General features: G+C 42.0%; 1 long non-coding RNA gene across 2 annotated transcripts in view; it reads right to left on the bottom strand.

The window, feature by feature from the left end:
• Positions 1-17218, bottom strand: part of LOC310842535 — a 116502-nt gene that overhangs the window by 69241 nt on the left and 30043 nt on the right. For both annotated transcript variants that reach the window (XR_014563161.1, XR_014563162.1), the window contains exon 2: positions 4994-5068. This is a non-coding gene — a long non-coding RNA (uncharacterized lncRNA). The remainder of the gene's footprint in view (positions 1-4993; positions 5069-17218) is intronic.

Here is a 17218-nt window from a genome sequence, read left to right as displayed (position 1 = left end):
TGTCAGTTGCGCTGGCTCCTGGAACTCACTCGTTGGTTGTACTGCCAATTGCAGGACAGTCTAGGGACATGGCTTGGCCTGTTTAATCCCATTCTGCTGCCATGCGTCTTATTGCTACCCGTGTTGTATTCAGTCACCTTCTGCCCTTGGCTTCATGTATCCTTTGTCCACACGAAAAGTCCTGCTGTATCAAACCAAAGGTATCTACTCCAGCATCCTGCTCAACACAGCGGCTAATGGAAAAGCTGTAAGCAGGCCATGAAGTCAATAGAGCTCTCCCAACAAATGGTGCTCAAAGGCATATGCCCTATGCGGCCTAGGACCCTCGTACCTACAGGACCGCCTCTCCTGGTATGCCCCATGGAGGACCTTAAGGTCCATAAATAACCATAAATAATAACAATCCAGCCTCAAGGAGGTTAGATTGGTCTCAACTAGGGTCAGGGCCTTTTCAGCACAGGCCCTGACTTGGTGGAACACTCTGTCACAATAGACCAGGGCCCTGTGGGATTTGACATCTTTCTGCAGGGCTTGCAAGATGGAGCTGTTCCACCTGGCCTTTGGCTTAGACTCACTCTGACCCCTTATATGGGATTTGGTATATAAACTTTCCCTTGGCTTTTTTGCTGGCCCCTGTAGGACCAGTTTGGATAACTGGCTCGGGTGAATATCTGATGTTTCCTCCCTTTATGGTCTTGATTTATGGGCTACTACTAAAATGAGGCTGCATTTTAAGCTGTATTCTAAACTGTATTTTAATTAACTGTCCCCCCCATTATGTTTTATTGTAATTTATATTTGGTGTTAGCCGCCCTGAGCCCAGGGAGGGTGGGGTATAAATAAAAAAATATTATTATTAATTATTATTATTATATTCCTTCTGACCATGGAGGCTGCATATAGCCATCGTGATTAGGAGCCATTGATAGCTTAAAAAGTGGGGAGGAGGAATTAGACAGAATCATGGAGGATAAGGCTATCTAAACTAATCTTGATCACCACATCTTGTGGTTGCAAATTCTATACATTAATTGTGCGCTGTGCAAATTACTTTTTGCCTGTCCTGACGCTTCTGCCAATCAGCTTCATTATGAGAAAGAAAGAAAAACTCTATATCTACACCCTGTGTAATTTTATGCACGAGACTGTAGGGTGTGAGATGCCATGTAATTTCATCACTGCTGTTTGTCAGAGCCTACAAATCTCTAGCCTTGGTCTAGACCAGCCTTTCCCCACCCTGATATACTCTGGATGTTGCTGGACTCCAGCTCCCATCAGTCCCAGTCAGGATGGCCAATGGTCAGAGATAAGAGGACTTGTGGTCTAACTCATCTGGAGGGGATCAGGTTGGGGAAGCCTGGTCTAGACACATTTTGGGTGGCACTCGGACTCTGATCTGAACTTGCTCCTTTGATACCGGATTCACGGAATCCAGCAGCAACAACAAAGTATAACTTAATTGTAAACTCGCTGGCATATTTAACTTGCAATCAAGCCTCTGTAAGTTTCTTCGAAGCACAAGGATATATCATTAAACTTTGATTTCCTCGAGAGAACTGAAAGTTACAAAAAGCAAAAGGAATAATATTAAATATGGAAACCAAGACACAGATCCAGCAACAAACAAAAGTCTTAAGCAACCTTTAAGCCCCATGGAAATATTTCCAAGACCTTTACACCAAGAAGGATGAGTCTTAAAACCCCAAACATAGCTGTCATTTTTCTTTTTCAGCTGCAGTGTAGCCTTTGGATAGCTGAACAATTATTTACAGTCATCTCTCAGGAATTTCAAAAACAATTTTAGAAATACCTGCTACTCTTCCAATGATCTCAATTCAGGGAGTAGTGCTGTTTTCTCTCTGTGGGTAATGAAACTTTAATGATATTTCCCAGCAGGGGCCTAGTTGAATCATGCAAAGAAGGGGAGAGGGATTCCCAACAGAAAGCTCTGAAATTAGAAAACTTTCAACACATTCTTGGTTCTATCATCTTTGTTAGCTACAAACCAATTTGTTTTAGCCAATTTTTAATCAATTTCCCCTTTGATTAGTTAATTTTAAACTTTTCAAACTTTTCTTTTTATATATATCACTCTATATCTTCAGGGACACGGGTGGCACTGTGGGTTAAATAACAGAGCCTAGGACTTGCCGATCAGAAGGTCGGCAGTTCGAATCCCCGCAATGGCGTGAGCTCTCGTTGCTCGGTCCCTGCTCCTGCCAACCTAGCAGTTTGAAAGCACGTCAAAGTGCAAGTAGATAAATAGGTACTGCTCCAGCGGGAAGGTAAACGCTGTTTCCGTGCACTGCTCTGGTTCGCCAGAAGCGGCTTAGTCATGCTGGCTACATGACCTGGAAGCTGTATGCCGGCTCCATCAGCCAGTAAAGCAAGATGAGCACCGCAACCCCAGAGTCGGTCATGACTGGACCTAATGGTCCTTTTTACTATATCCTCAGTGCTCACCTCTTCCTCCTGGTGCCATCACTGCCCTTTCACATGCCCTCTCTGCTCAGTGGGGAGAAGAAGGGGAGCAGGTTGTTGCTCCTTCTTCAATAAGAACTCACTTGCTTGGAGGAGACAATGTAAGAGGCCGTGACAGCAAGGAGGATGACTAGTTCAGGGCCTCTAGTAACATGTGGTCTACAGAGGTGCCCAGTAATGCTAACACTGACACTGTTTGTCTGTCATAACAGCTTGTAAAGCTGTTTTGCCTCTGAGTAGATTCTTAGCAGGGGTGTGCATCAGATTTGGACAAATCCCGAATCCAAGGTTGAGTGTCTTGGAGGAATTTGGGGCCTGTCCAAGGTGAAGCAAGATTGTTACAAAACTGCATGAATCGAAGCAGCGATCGCTGAAGCACTTAGTGGTGCCTCAGTGATCCAGACAATTTAAAAAATGCTGCAGATGAGTGTCTGCTAAAAGTGAAACTATGTCTCTAAGTTTATAGTATAAGGAAAATGCCATGGTGTTGAGGAAGAGCAGGGGGAGAGGGAGCCGCTTTGCAAAATTGAAACTTAGCTCCCTAGCTTAAGGAAAAGGCCGGGATCAGGAGGAGGAGCTCCCTACCTTGTAATCAGAAGAAATTGTTTTTAGCAGGGCTCTTCAATCCCTTTGCTTGGGGAGAGGGAACAACTTCGCAAGAGTGAAATTTACATATCTAAACTCAAGGAAGATGCCAGGATGGAGAGGGCAGATGGCAGAGGGGAAGCTCCATGATAATGGGTCATTCCACTTTATAACCAGAGGGGATGATTTTGCCTGTAAAGTGAATCCCTTTTAGTTCTTTGCTTGGGAGCTTTTACTGCTGCCACACAACCCTGCTAAACAGCTGTTTGGAGAGAAGATTTATTGCAGAGGGCTCCCCACTTAAGTGCATTTTGTTTATGCCAACAGGGGACCGGAACATTGTCCCTGTGAAAGTGGGGAGTAGCCTGTAGTCAAAACCAAATCTTGTGGTTGGTGCATACTTCCAGTCCTTAGTATACTTCCCCTGCCGTCATAGCACTTTCCACTCCATCATATCTGTAAGCCAGGGCCACCCCTTCTTATCTGCTGCCTTTGTGCTTTCTGCTGCAACCCTTTCCCCCTGTAGGTTTTGTGGCAAAGCTTTCCTTGCAGCAAGATAAAAAACGCTCTGGGCCTTGCCACTGAAGTAAAAAGCTTAACTGTAAAGAAAAAAACTGGGTACCAATTTCCACAAACAGAGAGCTTACGTGGCTAGGTGTATCCGGGTTAGCTGAATTAAAAATCAAAATCAAAACCACTGCTTCTCACTCGCCCACTTTCAGTATTTAGGAACTTAAAGTCTGTGCACAGAGTGTTGGCTAAAACAGCTTTGGTTTGTACATTCAACTTGCTTTGGTGCACTGCAGATCAGTTAACTCTCCCCCTCTTTTCTGTATATGTTGGAGCAATGCCTATGCAGTACCTGATGTCTGCATATAGCACACAGCAGGGAATACCATCAGAGCAGTTGCTACATGGAGATCAACAGTGAGAGCCAGAAGGGAAATTTATTAGGGCAGGTAAGCCTCGGTTTCCTCCCGCGCCCCACCTCATCCATTTTGTAGGAAGAAACGTCCATCAGGCTTCACCACCAACCATATTCATCTGGCATTTCCTGCTCCATGGGTCTATACAGAAATAATCTGGCTGCTGCCACTATGTTCAAGACTTGGAACACATAGGCAAATGCAAGGAACTTTTCCGCACTGTGGATTAGGCGAAATGCCAGAAAACAAACAGACATCATAGCACAGAGTAATGGCAGGTATTCTTAGAATATTTTGCTCTATGCCTTTTAGTGAAAATACTTTGAAATCTCTCCATCCTCTAGTAGTGGTTAGGAGACCACCAGCATGTTTAAACAGCAGCAACAATGACAACAAGATACACTAAGACGTGTCTTTCAAAGCAGTCCGTACATTTTAACTCTCCCAAAGCAGCTATCAGATAAAGCAGCTTGCATATCAACGGAGTGATTAATATTTCCAATATTTCAGTATTACATTCATCTTGATATCAGTCCTTTCCATCGGTGGCAGGTAGTGGGGTAGGACAATGGTGGACCTCTGCCTGTGCATTTGTGCAGTATTGACCCTTGCTGGGAAAGTGCACTGCTGGGAAAGTGCACTGCAATGAGTCCTATGCTGATTTGCTCCTGCATGGCTAGCAGGGCGAACGGATGGCTAATGCCCATCATTTTTGCACTGTGTTCTTGTACTGGTGTATTGAGCTAGGGATGAGGAAGCAGTATTTTCTGCTACTATTTTTCTGTTGCTATTTAATACTTTGGAGATGCCATTACGTAGATGCACAAATGGTACCATAACCATACCTCTCCTCCTTATAGGAGACTCTGAGCAGTTCTGAGTCCTATTGTGTCCAAAGGGACAGATTCCTGTTCCCTGAGCATCCCATGCTTTGTCAAAGTAGCCACAAGGCCAGAAGGCCCAGAATGTCAAACATTTCCACAGCTGTTAATTCCACTCACCGCAGGGATCTTCGGACCATTCTCTTTCACTGCAGTCACCTTCTCATCTCAAGCTTCATTGGTCCCTATCTGTGGCTAGAAGAGAGAAAGTATAAAGAAAGGTCAGGGGTTAAAAAAGGGCAAATCCTTATTTGTCAGAAGAACACATGATCGTTGGGGGCTTCTTGATTGTGCTCTGCTCACTTTCATGAGCTTCTCAAGAGCAAATTTAAGGAAAGGGAGAAGAACTTTGTTTATGATTGGATACAAAGTGCTGTTGATTTACCTGAGCCATTGCTAAGGTTAGAAACAATTACAATTTTATTAGCACCATTAGTTCCTTCTGGGGGATTCTCCAAAGTGCCTTTGGCTAAATGGCCCCTGCCACAAATGTTTACATTGTCACTTTTCCATCAAGTTCTCAATCATGAGAAGTTACTGCAGAAAGAAATCAATGGCTGGAGTTGCAGCTGCCAGCTACACAGCTTTGTACAATGCAAAATACTTGGCCTAAGCATGGGGGGTGGGGTGGGGCAAAGCTTGTTGTAGAGAAGGTTCAAAATGGAGATGGGGAACCTATGCCTTCCACTTGCTGGACTACATCTATTTTTTTTATAATATTTTTTATTGAGTTTATGAAATACAGAAAAAAGAATAGAGAACAGATTATAAGGATAAAATAGAAAGGTTACAAATTTTCATGTTCTTTTTTCCAAGTCTACTGGACTTCCCCGCATCCTCCCAACCCTGCATTCTCTGTAATACAGAACATCAGCAATTTGTTAACTTGTTTCAATACTTGTTGTATCCTTCATTTTATCATGTTACCCAATTTCAAATGTGTTATAACCCAAATCATGTACATTTTCATTTAAACACAATAAAGTTGTTTCATTATTCTACCTCTGACTTCTTGTACCTTAATTTCCATTTCTTTAGTTTAACATTGCTGAAGCTAGAATTTCCTAAAAGGTGCATTTTTTAACATTCATACAGCTTATAATGTTTTTTTCCAAATAGTCCTTAAATTTTTTCCAGTCCTCCTCAATTGTTTCTTCTCCCAAGTCTCGGATTCTGCCAGTCATTTCGGCCAGTTCCATATAGTCCATCAACTGCGTGTGCCATTCCTCCAGTGTGGGTAGATCTTGTGTCTTCCAATGCTTTGCAATCAGGATCCTTGCTGCTGTAGTGGCGTACATAAAAAAAGTTCTATCTTTCTTAAGCACTCTCTGGTCCACCATGCCCAGGAGGAAGGCCTCCGGTTTCTTAGGTAAGGTAAATCTAAGTACCTTTTTTAGTTCATTATGAATCATCTCCCAAAAGGCCTTCACTTTCGGGCAGGTCCACCAGAGGTGAAAGAATGTCCCTTCCGCCTCTTTACATTTCCAACATTTATTATCAGACAGGTGATATATTTTAGCAAGCTTGACTGGGGTCATGTACCACCGGTATATCATTTTCATAATGTTTTCCTTCAAGGCACTACATGCCGTAAATTTCATTCCGGTGTTCCATAACCTTTCCCAGTCTTCAAACATAATGTTATGCCCCAAATCCTGCGCCCACTTTATCATGGCGGATTTGACTGTCTCATCCTGAGTATTCCATTTAAGCAGCAAGTTATACATTCTCGAAAGTAGTTTATTTTTTGGCTCTAACAGTTCTGTCTCTAGTTTCGATTTTTCCACCTGGAATCCAACCTTCTTGTCCACTTTAAAAACCTCTTGAATTTGTGCATAGTGCAACCAATCTCGCACCTTGTTTTTTAGCTTTTCCAAGCTCTGCAACCTCCAATTGTCTCCAATTTTTTCAATTATTTCCCCATATTTAGGCCAATTGGCTTCCATGTTAAGTCTCTTACGTGCCTTGGCCTCCACCGGTGAGAGCCACCTCGGAGTCTTACTCTCCAATAAGTCTTTATATTTTGTCCAGACCATCAAAATTGCTCTTCTGACAATGTGGTTTTTAAACAGATTGTGCACTTTAACCTTGTCATACCACAAATACGCATGCCACCCAAAAGCATTGTCAAACCCTTCCAGATCTAGGACATCAGTGTTTTCCAGTAAAATCCAGTCTTTCAACCAGCAGAAGGCTGCAGATTCATAATATAACCTCAAGTCTGGCAGGGCAAATCCCCCTCTTTCTTTCGCATCAGTTAATATTTTAAACTTTATTCGGGGCTTTTTGCCCTGCCAAACAAACTTGGAAATATCCTTCTGCCACTTTCCAAAACATTCCACCTTGTCCACGATCTGTAGGGCCTGAAACAAAAATAACATTTTCGGCAGTACATTCATCTTTATAGCTGCTATTCGGCCCAGCAAGGAAAGTTTCAATCTTGACCATGTTTCCAAATCTCTTTTGATTTCTGACCAACATTTCTCGTAGTTATCCTTAAACAAATTCAAATTTTTGGAGGTCAGATACACCCCTAGGTATTTTACTTTTTTAACCACATTTAGTTCTGTTTCTTTCAGGAACTCATCTGTTTCTGTAGTTGTCAAATTTTTTGCTAGAACCTTAGTTTTTTGCTTGTTCAGCTTAAATCCCGCCACCCGACCAAAGTCAGAAATTAATTCTAACACTCTTTTAGTACTAGAGACTGGCTCCTGTAGTGTTAATACCAGGTCATCTGCAAATGCTTTCAATTTATATTGTTTCACTCCGACCTCAATTCCCTGTACCAACCGGTCCTTTCTAATCATGTTCAATAGTATCTCCAGAACTGAAATAAACAATAGGGGGATAGAGGGCACCCCTGCCGTGTCCCTTTTTCAATTTTAAACTCCTCTGTCACCACATTGTTTACTATCAATTTGGCTTTTTGTTCTGAATATATTGCTTCTATTCCATTTTCAAACCCCCGCCCCACTCCCATCCCTTCCAAGTTTCTCTTCATAAACATCCAAGAGATATTGTCGAAGGCTTTCTCCGCATCAATAAAGATTAACACCGCTCTAGTGTTAAGATTTGTTTGTAGAAGTTCCAGAATGTCGATAATGTTTCTTGTGTTATCAAACAAATGCCCACTAGGGAGAAAGCCGGCCTAGTCCTTATGGATCACTTCATTAAGCACTTTTTTAAACCTACTTGCCACTTGCTGGACTACATCTAATGCCACCCCTGTCAAATGACTATTAGCCATGTAGGCTGAGTCTGAGGAGAATTGAGAGGAGTCACACAAATCTATTACGATATTCATTTCCACTGTCATGTGACATTTTCCATTCTGCTGTGTTTCATTTTGTGTCCATTGATGCAGAAATACATGTATTTTTAATGTATTTTTACACAGCACAAAATAGGCACCTATATCTCAACCATCCACAGATATTTACAAATCAATTACCTTCCCTGCATGTTCTCTTTCAAAGTTAAGGACTTTCCAGAGGGGTAGCCCTGTTAGTCCTTTGAGGCAAAAACAATAAAGACCCTGAAAGACAAAGTTAATGAAGTGGCTAATGCCCTCTTACCAAACTATCTATGGCTGGATGTCTACCTGTTCATGTCTACTCAGAAATAAGTTCGCTTGAACACAGTCTTTCTTCCAGGTAAGCAAAGCTGGGTGTCATGAACTAGCAGGACAACAGGAAGAGGATCACAACAAGGGGTGTAGCCGGGACTGGGACACACCGGGGCGAGCAGGGGAGAGGGAAGGAAGTACTCACAGGATGACAGGATGAAGAAGGGATGGGGGACAGTGCACAGGACATGGAGCAGCATGACCCATCACCAGAGCCATAGGGGCCCCTGTCTCCACAGCAGGCTCTGAGGCATAGGGAGCAGCAGGAGGGGTACTCTAGGAGGCTGAGGGTCCACAGCCCAGCTCCCAATCTGGCCAGGTGGGGCTTGCTAGCTCTGGGAGAATGAGTGTGATTCCTCAGCTGGAGTAGGCTTGGAACAGGTGAGGGTCACCTGCCTCATCAAGCCCAGATGCTGCAATCAGCATGCAAACTACAAAAGAGAAGCAGAGCTGAGGTGCTGTGTCTGTTCAACTGCCTTTGTTGATGGGTCTTGATTTGGATACTGCTGGATCTCTATGGGGCTGTGCTTTGGGTTTGACTCTGGACTGTATTCCAACTGCTGGACTTCAGACTTGGCTACTTGGATTGATCCTGGACTGCGTTTCCAGACCCTTGGATTTGGCATACTGACTTGCTGCCAGGTAGGCCCCAGGGTTTAGGACATTAGGACTGCAGCAACTCTCACAACTTTGCTTTCACAGTTCAGTATAAACTTCTCATTCTAGCTCATTTCCTGAGGCATCAGGGAGGGACAGTCAAGAAAACTTCAGAGAGGAAAGGAAAGGCATTTTAAATTTAGTTTTGCTTTTAAAATGAAGATTTTGGGTGATGAAAAATGGGCAGTTGAAGTGGGTTCTTCCCACTTTAAGATGCTAAGACTTTAACTGAAGAGCAGTGATAAAATCCTAACTGCACTTACCTGGGAGTAAACCTCAAGGAATTCAATGGGATTTACTTCTGAGTAGATATAAGAAGTGAACTCTTAGTGCTTATAGGATTCCTTTGGCAACAAGCAACACTTCAGAAATAGGAAAAGCAAATAGCCAGCTGCATACGTCAATGAATATGTAAATAACATATATTACAAAACAATTTATATCTATTTTTTTGTATGTTTGCATGTTAAAAAAATTGTAGAGAATTAAGGTGAATGGCTTTCACAGCAAGGGTAGGGGTCAAATGGGTAGACGGAAGGAAATTGGTTTGAGTCCATTTTTAATGGATTCCTTTGACGTTCTCCTTCCCTCATGTCTTACGATGGGTGGACACAAATAGTGGTACTTATTTCACCTTTGTTATTATGTACTGCATGGGGTAAGTTTGGTATCAATTAACTACTTGCATAAGGATTCCTGTAGCCATTTCATTGATTGTAGTTGCTCTTCATCCAAATGGCAAAATAGCTGTGACTAGCTCTGTGATAAGTTTATCATACCGAAGTTTTTCTGCACAGTCATGTACCCAGATAACTGTGTGGTGAAACTATGTGCTTCCTTCTTTGGTGAGCCAGCTTTAATGTCTACTTTCAGGTTGTGGTTGTTGTTTAACAATGCAATTTTAAAAGTGTTTTTGAATAACACTTTTCCCCCTGAAATACAGCTATGAAATTGCCACCGAGGAATAAGATTTCCTCAGGTTTTAGATTTTGAGGTGTGAAGGGTAGTATTCAGCTACTGAATTTTTCATGGTATTACTATGCTTGAGAGTTGTTTTCCAAGATACAGCACCATTTGGCACTTAGAGTGATTGCAAATTACTGTAGGTTGGATGGAGCAGATGGACTGGAAAGCACATCTTAATTTGTATCATTGTTTTGCATTTAATGCAGAAAGCCAGTGTACTTGCCGTTGGCAGTTTAGTATTTACCATATTTGGGCTGGGGAACCTTTTGACCTCCAGATGTTAAGCTACAACTACCATCACCCTGATCATTGGTGAGGGTGGCTGGCGTTGATGGGAAATGGAGTCCAACAACCTCAGGCGGCCCAGAGGTTCCCAAAATGGAAAGCCTAAAATTGATGAATGATTTCTGGCAAAGATGTTTTGTTATCACAGGATATCCTAGGAGACAGAAACTGATCTTTGAATAAAATAATTGATGATTATGCTCATCATCATTAAAACACAACTTTTCTGTCTGGGTAGTACATATGCATATGAATATATTATTGAAAAGAAATTAATAAAGGGAGGAGGCAGGAGAAAATATAAGCTTAATGTAATTAAAAATAGCCTCAAAGTTCAACTCGAGGGTATTATTTAACCAGGGAAGCTGTTTCTCAGAAGGACTTTAACTGCCCTGGCTTTTTGATCTTCATGCAGAATTAACTACGACTCATCAAAATTTCATGGCCTATAAACTACACCACTTCATCTTTGTACCACCCAGATGAAATACCAAAGTGTGACCATGGCATTTAGCAATACAGTGGTCCCTCTGGTTATGAACTTAATTTGTTCCAAAGGTCTGTTCTTAACCTGAAACCGTTCTTAACCTGAGGTACCACTTTAGCTAATGGGGCCTGCCGCTGCACTACTTCCAGGTTTGCAGAGTCTGTAACCCGAGGTGTTTGTAACCCAAGGTACCACTGTAAACTACTGGCGGGTGGGGGGTAGAAATTTGTGATGGGTGTGTGTAGGGAAAGGTTATAGTGCAGAGGAGAAAGTAATTATGCCTAACATGTAAGATGGAATTAACAGTCTAAGGAATTGTAGAAAGCTCTGACAAGTAATTAAAGGAAGAAATATCTTTTCATAAATTATATGGGGTAATAAATGAATTCACTGATCAAGGCCTTATAGTCACAATGCACTATAATCCTGTACATGGATATTACAGTAGTGGGGCCCCGTATGGAGCTACATCTAAAAGTTCATGCCCCTCAACTGCCCTGTTTAAATTGGGACATCCTGTTTTTGGGCTCTGGACTCTCATGCAGGTCATGGGACTGTGCCGCCTATGTGCACAGAGAAGGCTCCTTCAGATTATTTCCCCATAATGGGGGGGGGGGGCAGAGCCAGAAGGGAATCTAAACAGTGGGGCTGATGCCAACAAATGGAATTACATGACAACTGAGCACCTGAAATGGGCTCCTGTCTTGGCTGGAACTAGGTCAGAAGATCTTCAAAATGCTTTCCAACCTCACCACGCTTTCCCCTGTTCCGCAAGCCCAAGCTGAATATGTATCAAATGTGTCTCTTTAAAAAGCTGCCATGTTTATTTATGTACTTGTTAAACCAAAAGATTCAGCTACTGATGCTGATAAATGTAATCTCTAACCATCTTCAAAGGACCAGCCCAAGCTGTAAAAAATCATGGATGACATGCTAGCTTGCTTAAGCCCAGATGAATGAGAGATTTTGTACAAGGTGCTTTGCGATGAATTTTTCATGTTCAACAGCTAGTCTCTTGAGCTGGAGTTCTAGCTGTCAAATCAACCACTGGCATTCCATCTATGCCACTTAATAACCTGGAAGGGGACAGTAGCGGCATATTCAGCACAGAACCCATTGAAGTACAAATTACAAATCCACGGCATTGTGTGGCATTTAGAACATTTGTGTATGTAAGTCACACATAATCCATGATCAGTCTGAAAATAGTAAATGAGCTTGTCTCTCCGGTTGAAAAAGAATAGGGTATGGACTACCATAGCAAATTAGCAACTTGAAAACGGATGTATGTCCTCTGAGTGCTGAAAGCTTTGAACTGGAACAGTTGAATATTACACCCCACTCTCCGGAGATTTAAAAGCAATTGCAGTACAAGAATAGCTGCTTATTAAGAAAGCTTTTAAAAAATGATGTTAATGGTCTATACTCCTGGGCTAAAACAATTACCAAGCTGTGATCTAACTAATAGCTTTTTATTAATTAAGATCCTTGAGCAGAATTTGCATGAATAACGTCCTTCCTATCTTGCTAAACAAAAAGTTATAGGAGACGGTGCTTTCTAATCAGATGAAAAATAAGTTTGCCTAGGTCCCTAAGAGTGCATTCAGAATATCTGCCTACGCAGAACACTTGAACTCTGAATACGTAGAAATAAACCTAAAATTAGACAGAACATAAAATAATAAACACATCAAATGGCATTCATTTGGCTCACATGCACCACTCCAAGTCAAGTGCTGTTTTATTTACAAACTAGGCAACTGATGTATATTAAGATGGTAGCTGAATGATAAATGGATCCAAGGAATCACTTTATATTTTGAGAGTAATTACCTACTTACTCCCATGTGCCTACAAGTAAAGCAACTTTGAAGTCCATTTGTCAGGTAGCTAGCAAATGTACTCGCAGCCTAGCAAAGGGCTGTGTGACAGCGTCCCGATGATCATTCAGCAAGTTTTGTTTCTCTTTTTTTTTAGAAAAAGAATAGGAAGAGAGCATACACACTGCCCCCCCCCATGTCTTAAGTAGTGGGAGATTCAATTGCTTGAACCTAGAACTCAATCTGTGTATCACTGAAACTTGAACTCATTCATTAAATTGCTTGTGGAGGTCTTTGCACTGAAATGTGTTTGAAGAGACTGTGGCCACACTGAGAATTGGGCATGCTCAGAAGAGTCTGCAGATTTGGGGCAATGACAACTTGGAATTGTTGATGAAGCGTGACACCTTGAATTGTTGACGAAATCTTGCAGTCAACACCTGCAAACCGAATCTGCGCAATTTATATCCCCTATTTTGTGAAATGGTAACAGCCTAGTTTAAAAATAAGAATTTATTGACCAAATTGTATAAAGTCACACCGCCAATCAATTCAATGAAAGCTGAAGGCAAGGTTAAAAAAATTCAGCATCAGTTGATGCATTTTTATATTCACTAAAATGTTTTAGTTAGTTAAGCCAAAGCAATCACAAAAAGATGGACTAACATGTATGCCATTCTCGTATCCCTAAGAGATTCTGGAACTTTCTGAGGAAATGGTCTGGTGAAAGCCTAAGAACAAATTATATGTGGATGTGGACAAGGTGCTTGGATAGGTCAAGTCGGCCACTTGTGTTCTGGATACTTGTCCCCCTTGGCTGATAAAAACCAGCAGGCAGGGGAGAGTTGGCTGGGCCAGGGAGGTGATTAATGCCTCCTTGCAATATGAGGTTATCCCTGCCTGCTTGAATGAGGTTGGGTAAGGTCTGTCTATCCAGCTATCTTTAACTGTTGACTTTTCAAATAAATATTTTCATATAATGAATGTTTACCATATTTGGGAAGTCTTGAATACTTCTTAAAAATTGATATGTGAATATAAGATGTCAATATGACGATGTATGTCTGTGTTTGGACTGGCACAACCAAATTTGTTCATAAAAAAATGGATAAATGCAATTTGAAAAGCCTTCTGTTGTCATGTTGAATTTTGATCTAGCACTTGCTATCCAGGAGCTCTGGCTTGCTGTAATGCAAAGCATTTACCAAGCCAATTAATATTAGAAAACTCTGGCAAAGTTTCCAGTCAAGGTACTGCAGCAGCATTTGCTTCTTTCGGTTATTTTTAAATTATATATCAGTGAAATTAAATGCATTTCTAAACCCATTACTTGCAGTAATTAATGAATCATGAACTCCTTGAATATGGAATTTTTCTCTAGTGTATTTATCAAAGGACTGCTTCAAACATAAAATATCTGACCCACCCTTCTCAGATCAATATATTTCAGTTGGCTAGGACTGAATGGATATTTCTCTTTAACACACGCGCACACACGAAGCTGGACAATGATACTGTGTTATTGTGCCTCTTTAAAGCGGGTAACACAGGTGGAAAATCTTGGAGGGAATAAGTTGGAGCAAGTTTTAGCATTTGCTACATGAAGAAAAGTATTATGGGCAGATCAATTCAGTGGGAGTGCTGCTTTTATACTAAAGTTTGATTTAAAATGGCAATTTAAGTGAGCAATAGTTTGGAGCAGTAATGTTCACATTCATACGATCTACAGGGGAAAATTGGTTCTGGCAGGGTGAGCACCTTATTTCAGTTTCCAAAAGCAATCCGGTGCTAAAGTGGGGTGAAATACTATTAGCCTGAAACTTCAAATATACCCATCATATGCATGATATTGCAGTGTGTGTAGAATGGCTAATCCAGGGCACCATGTTCTGTTCACTATGATACTTGTGTGCAAATTGACTCCCTCTTGCAATGACTGTGAGAGAGCTCCTATTCCTCACAAGAGCTTATCTACAGACTAAAACAGCAGTCAGCAACCTTTTTCAGCCGAGGGCCGGTCCACCGTCCCTCAGACCATGTGGTGGGCTGGACTATATTTTGAAATAAAAGATGAACGAATTCCTATGCCCCACAAATAACCCAGAGGTGCATTTTAAATAAAAGGACACATTCTACTCATGTAAAAACACACTGATTCCCGGACCGTCTGCGGGCTGGATTGAGAGGGCGATTGGGCCGCATCCAACCCCTGGGCCTCAGGTTGCCTACCCCTGGACTAAAATGCCCAGGAAACTTCCTATGGTGGCCTTAACACAGCATAAGCGGACAAGACTGGTGCTGTCTCTTCCCAGGCTGCATCCTTTAAACACACACATACACCAGCCACAGTCATGGGTTGGTTTTTTTTAAAAAAAAATCTATCCTCGCATCTCTATAGGAGGCTGAAGGTGGCTGTAATGACCATGGAACAGTTCTAAGGGCATTGTGCTGAACTAGAAAGGGACTCTTTGTATTCCTGCTGATATTTGCTGGGTATAATGATTCTGGAAATGCCTTTTAATTCTCCCCAGTAATCTAGTTCAGAGTTATGATTGCAATTTGGAACCAATGATTCTCTAAAGAATCTTAGCTCTTTGTAATTGGACTGATGATTCAGTTCAGTTCCAGCGATTCTGGCAAGACTCTCGTTTCAAAGTGTGGTTCCAAGGCATGAGAGCATGGACAACGAAGACTTGCCTGTAATTTTTATATAGACTGACTCTCACAATTAGTCCCTGTCACATAAAGGCATAATATAGCTTATATGTGAGAAAGTGAGTCTTGCTTTTATTGTTTGGCAGAGGAGAAAAGGTTTATACTGAAATATAAAAGGGTCATTCAGCTCTTCATCTTTTTTTAAAAAATAGTTTTCAGTTTTGTTTGCTTTTAGTATAAAATGTAAACTGTTGCTTCAGATGTTAGGAGGCTAGTATCCAGTGCTTTGGGTTAAGAGTTCAAATCCAACCTTGAAGACTGTTGAAGTAGATCAGGTACCCCCAACCTTTGGCCCTCCAGATGTTTTGGACTACAATTCCCATCATCACTGACCACTGGTCCTGTTAGCTAGGGATCATGGGAGTTGTAGGCCAAAACATTTGGAGGGCCACAGGTTGGGGATGCTTGAAGTACATAGATGGACTACTAGATCAAAGGGATCTGAGTTCAAATCCTTTCTCATTGGGTGTTTTTGGGCAAAGCACCATCCCTCCCCACAGTCTAAGTTATGTTGCAGCTTGCTGCGAGTGCAAGGTGTGACTACCTTATGCACTTTGGGAGGAAGAGTGTGTTGTATGTGAGATAAATATATAACAGTCCAGCACAGAAGCAACAGTTAGATGTTACATCCTTTGATATCACAGGAGAAAATGAACCCGTGTGTGTGTGTGTGTGTGTGTGTGTGTATCATTTATATATTGCCTTTCTGCCAAGGCCTCTAGGTAAAAGGTAAAGGTACCCCTGCCCGTACGGGCCAGTCTTGACAGACTCTGGGGTTGTGCGCCCATCTCACTTAAGAGGCCAGGGGCCAGCGCTGTCCGGAGACACTTCCGGGTCACGTGGCCAGCGTGACAAAGCTGCATCTGGCGAGCCAGAGCTGCACACGGAAACGCCGTTTACCTTCCCGCTGGTAAGCGGTCCCTATTTATCTACTTGCACCCGGAGGTGCTTTCGAACTGCTAGGTTGGCAGGCGCTGGGACCGAGCAGCGAGAGCGCACCCCGCCGCAGGGATTCGAACCGCCGACCTTTCAATCGGCAAGTCCTAGGCGCTGAGGCTTTAACCCACAGTGCCACCTGCGTCCGCCAAGGCCTCTACCCATCCCCAATAAACTAAAAGCAGCTTCCAACAGTAACATACGCATATAATAAAACCAACTACACAAAATCCATTAAACAACATAAAAAGGTGATCTTGCTATGCTTACAGGCAGACTTATTGCCATTTTGGCTCTGCTTTCTTTTTTATAAAACGATTTTTATTAATTTTACATATAATCACAATACGTAACATCGTATCCTCTTATTAACTGTCTTGGCTCAACCAAGCCTAAACGACTTCCCTCCCTCCCGCCTAATGGTTTACAAAATTAAATTTTGCATTTTTGCATTTCACTTCCTTTCCTATCCTTGTTATATCATTACTTAAGATCTTATATTACTCAACCTGAATAGGTAACTAATTCATCTTGCAAATCTTCAAATAGCCCCGCTAATGATGTTAATCGCTTACAGTTGTCTTTCAAATATAATATAAATTGGTTCCAGTCTTTTTGGAATACTTGATCTTGCTGGTTCCGGATTCTTCCTGTCAGTTTTGCCAGTTCTGCAAAGTCCATCATTTTCATCTGCTTTCATGGCTATCTGGCCAGCAAATTTGAATTTGTTTGAAAAAGCCGAGAAGATCGGGACTCTTCAGAGTTGTGGATCCAACTCCCATTGGCCCCGGTCAGCATAGCTAATGGTCAGGGATGCTGATAATTTTAGTTCTTAACATCTGGAGGGAACCCTG

Source organism: Podarcis gaigeae (assembly GCF_964106915.1).
Source record: "Podarcis gaigeae genome assembly, chromosome: 4".
NCBI classification, from domain to species: Eukaryota; Metazoa; Chordata; class Lepidosauria; order Squamata; family Lacertidae; genus Podarcis; species Podarcis gaigeae.
This window is presented reverse-complemented; position numbering and strand designations above follow the sequence as displayed.